Source organism: Muntiacus reevesi, chromosome 2 (assembly GCF_963930625.1).
Source record: "Muntiacus reevesi chromosome 2, mMunRee1.1, whole genome shotgun sequence".
Taxonomy (NCBI): Eukaryota; Metazoa; Chordata; class Mammalia; order Artiodactyla; family Cervidae; genus Muntiacus; species Muntiacus reevesi.
Window position 1 is genome coordinate 24,278,579 of NC_089250.1, and position 11,538 is coordinate 24,290,116.

General features: G+C 40.8%; 1 non-coding gene across 1 annotated transcript; it reads left to right on the plus strand.

Moving 5' to 3' along the window:
* Positions 1 to 6,967: 6,967 nt before the first annotated feature.
* On the plus strand, positions 6,968 to 7,040 carry TRNAG-CCC (transfer RNA glycine (anticodon CCC)). Its single transcript has one exon. It is a non-coding gene; the product is annotated as a tRNA-Gly (tRNA).
* The last annotated feature ends 4,498 nt before the right edge of the window (positions 7,041 to 11,538 follow it).

Below are 11,538 nucleotides of genomic sequence, written 5' to 3' on the forward strand. Positions count from 1 at the left end.
GGGAGCTTCCCCTGAGATCCAGTGGTTGAGACTCCAGGCTTCCACTGCAAGGGGGCTCAGGTTCAATCCCTGGTCAGGGAACTAGGATTCCATATGCCACTGGGTGTATAGCCAAAAAAAAAAAAAAATGTATGGGACAAATGCATAAATATAAGGACAACAGAAAGCTCAATGTTACTGTTGCTATAGTTCCTCAAATAGCTTGCCATGAGTGTTGTTAGAACAAGTGAATAAATGAGATGATTTTTGGCTGTAAATTAAGGCTTGAAATATTAACATACAAATCTTCAATTGAGAAATAGGGACTAATGAAATTAAGCTGGAATTTGAAATTCCAGCTAATTGAAATTAAGCTGGAAGCTTGCATGTAGTTGTCTTTTCTAGATATCATAACACATGCAATCACCATCCATGCAAATTCTGATGTATCAGTTCAATCACTTAGTCATGTTCGACTCTTTGCAACCCCATGGACCACAGCACACCAGGCCTCCCTGTCCATCACCAACTCCCAGAGTTTACCCGAACTCATGTCCATCGAGTTGGTGATGCCGTCCAGCCATCTCATCCTCTGTTGTCCCCTTCTCCTCCTGCCTTCAATCTTTCCCAGCATTAGGGTCTTTAAAATGAGTCAGCTCTTCGCATCAGGTGGCCAAAGTATTGGAGTTTCAGCTTCAACATCAGTTCTTCCAATGAACACTCAGGACTGATCTCCTTTAGGATGGACTGGTTGGATCTCCTTGCAGTCCAAGGGACTCTCAAGAGTCTTCTCCAACACCACAGTTCAAAAGCATCAATTCTTCGGCTCTCAATTTTCTTTATAGTCCAAATCTCACATCTATACATGACTACTGGAAAAACAATAGCCTTGACTAGATGGACCTTTGTTGGCAAAGTAATGTCTCTGCTTTTTAAAATGCTATCTAGGTTGATCATAACTTTCCTTCCAAGGAGTAAGCGTCTTTTAATTTCATGGCTGCAGTCACCATCTGCAGTGATTTTGGAGCCCCCCAAAATAAAGTCTCTCACTGTTTCCACTGTTTCCCCATCTATTTGCCATGAAGTGACGGGATCACATGCCATGATCTTAGTTTTCTGAATGTTGAGCTTTAAGCCAACTTTTTCACTCTCCTCTTTCACTTTCATCAAGAGGCTCTTTAGTTCTTCTTCCCTTTATGCCATATAGGGAGCTTTAATAGAAGTTAGTCACTATGAAGTGTTCTTCACTCACCTTCTCCTAAGGGCCAAGATCCTAGATTTGTGTTGAAATAATGGGAAGTGAGGCATTTGCTCCCAGATAACAGACTTACTCCACTGATCCTTCCTAAGAAACATTCTGAAAGTTCATATCAGGATAGCATTCTCCATACAGCTGAGCTTCACAGTTCACGAACTGCTTAACAGTTGCTCTCACTGGATTTTTTTTTTATCCTTCCAGCTCTCTGGCTAGCTCAACTCTTATTCTGCAGATTAATCAGAAGACTTTTTCTTCAAACCCATTCTCAGCTGCAATGGCCCAAGGTCTCCCAATGTGACAGTCTCTTGTTTGACCCTCTCTGTTTTCTCAGGAGTCCTCTGCCAGTTTCCAGGCACTTACAAATATCCAGCCATACAACGGACACTTTGCAATCTTACTTGCTTTCTAATCTGAATAGCCTGTAAATCCATCCTTCAGGTTCTGCTGTAGATTTTTTTATTGTGAGTTCAAACCAGGAGGCTATTTTTAAACACGATTTACAAATTGAACTTTGCAAAATGAGGTGAACCAAATTCTAGCATTTACCACAAGTAAATGCCTGAAAGTCCATCCCATTAAAGAGTTTTTAATTAAAAAGAACAACCCACAGGTGCCTCATTGTCCTAGCTTCCTGGATCATCCAGCAACTTTTACAAGAAACAGAAGAGTTTCCTCCATGGTTAATGTCCTCTAGACAAAATTAACCCTAGCACAGAGCTAGGCTGACCATTAGAGGCTAAGGTAATTTCATCTTAAGTGCTACCAGCTCCTTACTTTCATTTCTTTAAGTCTCCCCAAATAGCAAAGGAAAGAGTAATCATGTCCTCAATTCTCTCATTTCTTCCCAACACCATTTTAATGTGAATTTCAAAGAATGCCAGCTGACAGTATCGCAGTAGGGGAAAAGCCAGGTGCAGAAGTGTAAATGGGGATAGGATTGTTTTCCTCTTCACCACTAAGCTGTGATCTTCATGAAGGGAGGAAGGTACAAACAGTTAAGATACCTTCATTGACCTTGTTCCTCACAGAGCACATCTAATGTAGTAGTCCTTCAATGAATGTTTTTGAAAGAAATTCACATAAGATTTTGCAGTGCTTTCAACTGATAAATTATGATCTCAGAAGGAGAAAGTCCCCACACTTTGTTAACTTATGATGGACTCCATGGGTCAGTAAACTCCATTTCTCAGACTACAAGAGTTTACTTTGTTGCCTCTAGTGAACATATGTTGTCCAGTAGAGTTGATCAGTTATTTATTAGAGTGAAAAGGATAGGACTGAATAGGAGGCCAGAGATAGAAAGGAGTGAGACTCAAAGGTCCATTAAAGGAAGAATTTGCGAGAAACAAAGCTCTGTCATTGATAATGATGATTTTCAGCTGTAATTAAAGCTACTTCATAGATTTGTTCATGCCTGTGTCTTGAAGGAGATAGAGGTCCCTGAACCTATGTATACATCAGAATCACCTGGAGAGTGCTGGGTGCAGGTAAAAGGAATAGAATCAATAGTTCTAGGGCCGGGACTTCCCTCTCAGTTCAGTGGTTGGGACTCTGCATTTCCACTGCAAAAGGCATGAGTTTGATCCCTGGTCAGGGGACTCAGTGGCACTAGTCCTAAAGAACCCATCTGCCAATGCAGGGGACATAAGAGACATGGGTTTGATCCCTGGGTTGAGAAGATCCTCTGGAGGAGAAAATGGTAACCCACTCCAGTATTCTTGCCTGGAGAATCCCATGGACAGAGGAGCCCGGGAGACTACAGTCCATAGGGTTGCACAGAGTTGGACATGACTGAAGCGACTTAGCACAGAGTACAGAGGACTAATATCCTGCATGCAGTGCAGAAAAAAAAAGAAGCATTAGGGCTGGGACCCAGGCATCAGCATTTTATCAGTGGTTTGTGTGCACTAAACTCTCTGTGTCATGACATGAGTAAATTTGGGTGAAATTGTCATTGTTGGTTAGCTGATTGGTTTTCTAACCTGAGGTGAAATACAAGTATATTCAGAATCATATTTGGAAAAACAATGCCACAACCTTCCACTAACCACATGCTTTGAGCCATTCTTTCTCTGGTGCCCAAGGCATAACCACAGCCTGCAGTAGTCAGGCTGTAGCTGTAGTGATGTGTGGGGTTCTTCCATAGGAGCAGCTGTTTTTCAGTACTTCACTTTAAAATCTCAACTTTAGTCCTTCCGGCCATGGCATGTTCCAATGCTTTCATTCCAAAACCATGTACAGTGTGTACTTCAGAAAAGGTTATATACTTTAAAAAGAATTTTGAAATATACGAATTTACAACATAGTAGAGATGGGTTTATTAGCCTCATAAAAGTTTCCCTGTGTTTAGACTGAAGTGTCTAAAATGACTTTACTGTGATTTTTTTGGCAGCTAGTACAAAAACAATTACTCAGGGTCACAGACATCTAAGACTTTCACTTCTGAATTAGAATATCATGTAGACTTTCAAAGGCATATTCGCTCACTGCCATTTGCTCATTTGCCTAATGGCATTTGCAGCCACGCAGCTGAATGTCACTTGTCTAAGAGTGGGGAGGGTTAGAATCTCTGCCTCTCCTATCACTGACCTCCTAAGCTTCCTCTTCAGTGTGGGGAGCAGCTGTAGCCTGGACCTCACCACCCAGGGCAGGGCTTTTCTTGCTTGATGCTTTGTTCTTTCTGACTTTCTGTTCCTTCATACAGCTTAGGTAAATGCATATATATAAAAATTATCACCCAGGAAATATATATATATTTATATACATATATATATGCACATATATATATATCTTTTATCTTGACACTAAACTCTAACTGACCTTAATGGTGAGCTCTTTAAAAATTTCTACCTCTGGTTTCCTGGGTGATAATTTAATATTCTTCTTTGCTTCCAGCTTACTTGGAACTATTCCGTTTCACTTTTCCATATTCCTTTTAGTGTGATTTCCAGTATATAACCTCCATCAAAGCTAACATGATTCTCTTGCCACCTGTAAAAAGTGTATCATTTAAGGACATTAATATTACACATGGTAGTGGAATATCTATACACAGGACCAACCATATTTAAAAATAGATAGGGTAAACAAACAATTTTGGAGTTAAGAATTATTATTCTAAGTACTTCATCTGTTCCTTTATTTATTAACAATTTAAGCATCCAGTTTTAAAAAACTATTTAAATATATTACTTCTATAGCAATAATAAGGGAATTTTTATAACACTAACCATGCAGACCGTAACTGTCTTCAGGGCTTGCTTTCAACTTGCTATGGGCATAACTGAAGTCAAGAAACATTACATTTTTTAAAATGTTCTTTTGTATCTTTTTTTTTTTTTTTGGAGGGGAGAAAAACTCGTTATTTTGTTTTATACAAGGAATATGACTCTTCAAGGATTTTGGTAGGGGCTATAGTCTGAAAGTTTGTGTCTCCTTAAAATTCATCTATTGAAACCTAATCCCCACTGTGATGGTGTTAGCAACTGGGGCCTTTGGGAGGTGATATGACAAGCGTGGTGCCCTCATGAATGGGATTAGTTTCCTTATAACAGAGGTTCCAGGGGACACCCTTGTCCTTTTGGCCGTGTAAGGACGTAGCAAACAGGTAGTTGTCTATAAACAAGGCCACGAGCTCTTATTAGACACTAAGTGTGCCAACACCTTGATCTTGGATTTCTCAGCCTCTGGGAATGTGAGACATAAACATCTGTTGTTTATCCACCCAGTCTGTATTATTTTTGTTTATAGCAGCCCCAACAGATTGGCAGTGAAATATCTCTTAATCTAATAACACAGGCATGAAACCTGCATGAAGAAAGGTAGACTTTGTAAAATTTCATGTTATCTTGGATTGAGTGATGAAATACACAGATGTAAGAGGTTTATGGTGGTCATTTTATGGGCTATGAGCAGTGAGGTGAGCAGAATGGACTCCAAAGACCGCCATGCTCTGATCCCTAGAACCTGAATATGTCACATTACATGCTTTACAGATATAATTAAGGTTGCAGACCTTAAAATAGGGATATTATCCTGGATTATCTGAGTGGGCCCAATCTGATTGAGTGAAGCTTTGAAAGCAGAGAACTTTCTCCAGTTAAGAGTCAGAGAGATGTGGCAGAAGAAGAAGTCAGAGAGGTTCAAGGTTTGAGAGGACTCAACCTTCCATTGCTAGCTTTCCAAGAAAGCGGATGTTATGAAAGGGGAGGCCATGAAAGTTGGGACACAGGCCAGAACTGTAACAGATGAGTGACTGCCCCTTAATGTAAACGACCTCCATTCCAGCAATGCTGAGCCCAAAGCATATTCATAAAGCATACTTTATACCCATCACTATGCCTTATAAAATTGGGGGTGTGTTTCCATGGAGGGAACTTACTAAAGCAAGTTTAAACACTGGTGAAAAATGGTAACCAACCACTGGTTGTTTTTTTTTAATTTTACTTTTTATTTTTAAATTTATTTTTAATATATATATAGTTGGAGTATAATTGCTTTACAATGTTGTGTTAATTTCTGCTGAGCAACCAAGTGAATCAGATATATACATCCATACAAATATCTCCTTCCTCTTGAGCCTCCCTCCCAGCCCGCCCCTATCCTGCCCCTCTAGGCTATCACAGGGCACCAGACTGAGCTCTCTGTGCTTTATAGCAGGCTCCCACTAGCTAGCTATTTTACACATGGTGGGGAAGATCCCCCGAAAAAGGAAACAACAACCTGCTCCAGGACTCTTGCCTAGGGAGTCTTATGGACAGAGGAACCTGGTGGGCTACAGTCTGTGGGGTCACAAAAGAGCCAGACACGACTCACGACTGACTAGCAACTGAAGCAACAACAACAGTAAGTGTATCTATGTCAGTGTTACTCGCTCAGTTCGTCCCACCCTCTCCTTCCTGTGTTCACATGTCTGTTCGCTGTATCTGCATCTCTATTCCTGCCCCACTGATAGGTTCATCTGTACCATTGAAAACCAACCACTCTTTTCCTAGGTTATCCTGGAACTCCACCACCCAAGCCTTTGAAGGATTATATTCTGCAGTTAGAAAATAATGGTTCCTTCATGATATTTTCCAAAGCCGTGATGTTTCCTCTGCTGTTGACTACTATCCTCCTATCAGTTGCCTTGCCCCTTGCTTCTGTAAAGACAGATCTGAGAACATGTCTCCCCTTTCCTCCTATCTGATTATTTGTAATAGTGGCCAGTGGAGACCCCAAAGATAAAATCAAGATGCTTTAGTGAAGACTAGTAATGTGCTGAAGAGAGAAAAGTAAGCATAGAACTGAAAGAGCATCAGTGCCTACTGACTGAAGAGTCCCATAATTAACTCCAGCACAAAAGAAATGGGCTGTCTGTATTTGCAGAACCATTTACCAAACATTTCCATATCCATTAAGGGATGGAATCTTTGCAACAACATAACAAGTCTTCATCTCATTTTATGGAAAGAAACTGAGAGATTTCTGAGAGGCTAAGGGAATTGCCAAAAGCCACACAGCTAATAAGTGACAGAACTTGGGTCTTTGGACTCCAAGCCCAGTGTTCTTTCCAATACCCTGCTGTTACTATAGACAGTCCCTCAAATTTGCTACATGTTATAGACATGTCCTCAAATAATCATGAACATTTCAAGAAGCAAATGTATTATCAACACATTTATTTACTTTTTAATATTTATTTCTATTTATTAATTTTATTTGACTGCTCAAGGTATTAGTTGCAGGACTTCCCTGGTGGTCCAGTGGTTAAGACTCTGTACTCCCAATGCAGGGGGCCTGGGTTCAATCCCGGGTCAGGGAACTAGATCTCACTTGCCACAATTAAAGTTCTTGCATGCTGCATCACATTTCTTGATGCTTACATAATAAACTGTTCTTTCCTCTAGGGACGCTAACTCTGAAAAATATCTGATTTGTCCTTCCCCAAACAACAGAATGTGGTAGAGGAGGACGGAGGGGGTGCTCAGTGCTCAGCCACTCAGTTGTGTCAGATTCTTTTCGACCCCATGAACTGTCGCCTGCCAGGCTCCTCTGTCCATGGGATTTTCCAGGCAACAACAGTGGAGTGGGTTGCCCCTTCCTTCTCCAAGGAGAATATGTGGGGAGTATTGAATACCCTGGTTCATTCTTCTCTAAATTAGATAACTTGTTTTGAATCAAAGTCTCCTTGTACACAGCTGGCCTGAAAAGCTTCCAATTTGATGAGCATTTTAATATAAAGTTTTAACTAATGTGTTACTTTGAACACTGTTTTCTGTACAACAAAGTCTATATCCCTGAAAGAGTAGATCCGTTTAGAACAAATTAGTCATGTAAGATATAACCAGGCTGATGAGGATGGAGGACGGCATTTCTGTTAGTAAAAGATCACATAAGGAGTCTTGTAGTAATAGAGCCGCTCAGTATCTTGAGGGTGGTGGTGGACACTTGTGTGATAAAATCATATAGAACTTGATACAGCCAGACCCACAAATGAGTACAAGTGTGCAGATCTGAATAAAATCTGTGGACTTTATTAAGGTCGAAAAAGATATTATTTTGAGTCCTCCAGAGAACTGGTGACTTCCACATGACTTTCTCTTTGAATCTTCCTTCACCTCCTGTCTTCATATTAAACATTACTCATCCCTCACTTATACTTCCCTTCTTATAAATTCAAGCTCCTGTCCTTTTCCTCAAATCTCACTTGAAGCTCTTCGCTTATGCAAAGTGTTTTCTGGTTGACCTCAGCCCACTCTCTATTTTATGAGGCTTGTGTGCTGTTTTTGCCTTCCATGAACTTGTGCTCAGTTAAATATTGTGTGTGTATGTGTGTGTGTGTGTGTGCGCGCGTGCACGCACATTATCTACACACAATTAAATTATGAGCTTTGTGGGAAGAAGTACAGTTCCTTCCAACTTTATTTCTTAATTCCTTTAACACAGCTTTATTGAGCTTGTATCATGTATCAACAACTGTTCCAATTGCTGGAGGTACTATAAGAAACAAAAACAAAGTCTGTCTTCTCATGGAGTTCATGTTTGGTGTTGGAAGGCAAACACTAAACAAGTAAATATATGATTGTGGTGATGAGGGCTGGGGAAAAAAAACTAAAGAAAAAAGAGTGGCTGAAGATGACAGGGGTGGAAGGAATGCTATTTAGGAAGCCTCTGAGCAGGAGACTTGATGGAGACCTAGATAAATAGATGCACATTTAGGGGGAATAGGGTTCCAGGTCAAGGGCACAGTGGAGTCTGACACTCCCCAGGCAGGAGGTTGTCTATGCTTGGGACAGAAAGCAGGCAGATGATGCTGGAGCACAGTTGGTCAGAGGAGATGAGTAGTGTGTGCATGTTCAGTCGTGTCTGACTCTTCACAACCCCACAGACTGTAGCCCACCAGGATCCTCAGTCCATAGGCTTTTCCAGACAAGAGTACCGGTGTGGGTTGCCATTTCCTCCTCCAGGGGATCTTCCCAACCCAGGGATTGAATCCGAGTCTCCTCTGTCTCCTGTATTGCAGTTGAACTCTTTACCGCTTGAGCCAAGGTGCATAGGAGGAGATTGGCAGATGATATTACCAAAATGGTAGATGGAGGCCAGATCAGATAGAACCTTGTTCTAAGAGAGTTTTTTTTTTCTAAGTTTTATTCTAAGAGAGTTAAGGAGCCTTGGTAGGGTTTCAAGCAGAGGCAAGTCATTAAAACCATCTTCCTGTCTCTTGCTACTGGCTGTTGGATTGCTTGAAAAAATAGCCATTGTTTACTCTTTGGCATTGCTGCTGTTGTTCAGTCGCTAGGTCAGGTCTGATTCTTTGCAACCCCATGAACTGAAGCACGCCAGGCTTCCCTATCCTTGACTCTCTCCCAGAGTTTGCTCAGATTCAATGTCCACTGAGTCAGAGATTCCATCCAACCATCTCATCCTCTGTCGCCTTCTCCTTTTGCTCTCTTGCCCTCAATCTTTCCCAGCATCAGGGTCTTTTCCGATGAATTGGTTCTTCCCATGAGGTGGTCAAAGTACTGGAACTTCAGCTTCATCATCAGTCCTTCCAATGAATATTCAGGGTTGATTTCCTTTAAAATGGGCTGGTTTGATCTTCTTGCAGTCCAAGGGACTCTCAAGGGTCTTCTCCAGCACCTCAGTTCAAAAGCATCAGTTCTTTGGCACTCAGTCTTCTTTATGGCCCAACTCTCACATCCACATATGACTCTGATGTGCTCTTCTCCTAAAGTCATTGAACTCAGACCCTATCTAGGATAAGGTGGCCTCTCAATTACCAAGTTAAGTGTCTTTTTTCAGTATTTATACTTCCAGACTCTTGGCAACCCTTAATAACTTTAACTGTGGCCTCCATTTTGAAATGCTCTTCATGGATCTGTAACCCAGGTTCAGCAATGTTTAGCTCTGTGACCTGCAGCAAATTGATTACCATCTATGTTCTTCAGTTTCCTCATCTGTGAAATGGGAAAAGTAATTGTAACAACCCCAAAGACAGACCCAACTCATTCTTCTTAATAACTATGTAACACTTCATATTGTACATCTTTTTAATAGTATGATGTTCCATAATTTGTTTAGCCATTGACATCTGATATTCAGGTTATTTTGGAGGTTTCTTTGTGTGGAAAGGTCACTACAAATAATGGTACACGTTACAATTATTTTGAGGGGTTTCCCAGGTGTCTCAAATGGTAAAGAATCCACCGGCCAATCCAGGAGATTCGGGCTCAATCCCTTGGTCAGGAAGATCCCCTGGAGGAGGAAAAGGCAACCCACTCCGGTATTCTTTCTGGGATAATTCCATAGACAGGAACCTGGTGGATTACAGTCCATGGGGTCACAAAGTGTTGGACATGACCAAGCGTGCACGCACGACTATTTTACTAGATGTTATGGATTACTTTCTTAAATTTAGTACTCATGTTTTCAGCAGCAATGCGTGAGAGAAATTTTCAGTTTGCCTAGCCAGCACTGGGGATTAGTGTTCTTTGTAATTAATGCCAGCCTGATAGATAAAATATGGCATCTGATGTACATTGAATTTGCATTTTCTAGACTGTTGGTGAAGTTGAGCATCATTTTCATTTATTTATTTATTTATTTATTTATTTTTATTTTTTATTTATTTTTTTTTTAAATATTATTTTATTAGTTGGAGGCCAATCACTTTACAACATTTCAGTGGGTTTTGTCATACATTGACATGAATCAGCCATACAGTTACACGTATTCCCCATCCCGATCCCCCCTCCCACCTCCCTCTCCACCCGACTCCTCAGGGTCCTCCCAGTGCACCAGGCCCGAGCACCTGACTCATGTATCCCACCTGGGCTGGTGGTCCGTTTCACCATAGATAATATACATGCTGTTCTTTCAAAACATCCCACCCTCACGTTCTCCCCCAGAGTTCAAAAGTCTGTTCTGTACTTCTGTGTCACTTTTTCTGTTTTGCATATAGGGTTATCGCCACCATCTATCTAAATTCCGTATATATGTGTTAGTATACTGTAATGTTCTTTATCTTTCTGGCTTACTTCACTCTGTATAATGGGCTCCAGTTTCATCCATCTCATTAGAACTGATTCAAATGAATTCTTTTTAACGGCTGAGTAATATTCCATGGTGTATATGTACCACAGCTTCCTTATCCATTCATCTGCTGATGGGCATCTAGGTTGCTTCCATGTCCTGGCTATTATAAACAGTGCTGCGATGAACATTGGGGTGCACGTGTCTCTTTCAGATCTGGATTCCTCAGTGTGTATGCCTAGAAGTGGTATTGCTGGGTCATATGGCAGTTCTATTTCCAGTTTTTTAAGAAATCTCCACACTATTTTCCATAGTGGCTGTACTAGTTTGCATTCCCACCAACAGTGTAAGAGGGTTCCCTTTTCTCCACACCCTCTCCAGCATTTATTGCTTGTAGACTTTTGGATAGCAGCCATCCTGACTGGCGTGTAATGGTACCTCATTGTGGTTTTGATTTGCATTTCTCTGATGATGAGTGATGTTGAGCATCTTTTCATGTGTTTGTTAGCCATCTGTATGTCTTCTTTGGAGAAATGTCTGTTTAGTTCTTTGGCCCATTTTTTGATTGGGTCGTTTATTTTTCTGGAATTGAGCTTCAGGAGTTGCTTGTATATTTTTGAGATTAATCCTTTGTCTGTTTCCTCATTTGTTATTATTTTCTCCCAATCTGAGGGCTGTCTTTTCACCTTACTTATAGTTTCCTTTGTTGTGCAAAAGCTTTTAATTTTCATTAGGTCCCATTTGTTTATTTTTGCTTTTATTTCCAATATTCTGGGAGGTGGGTCATA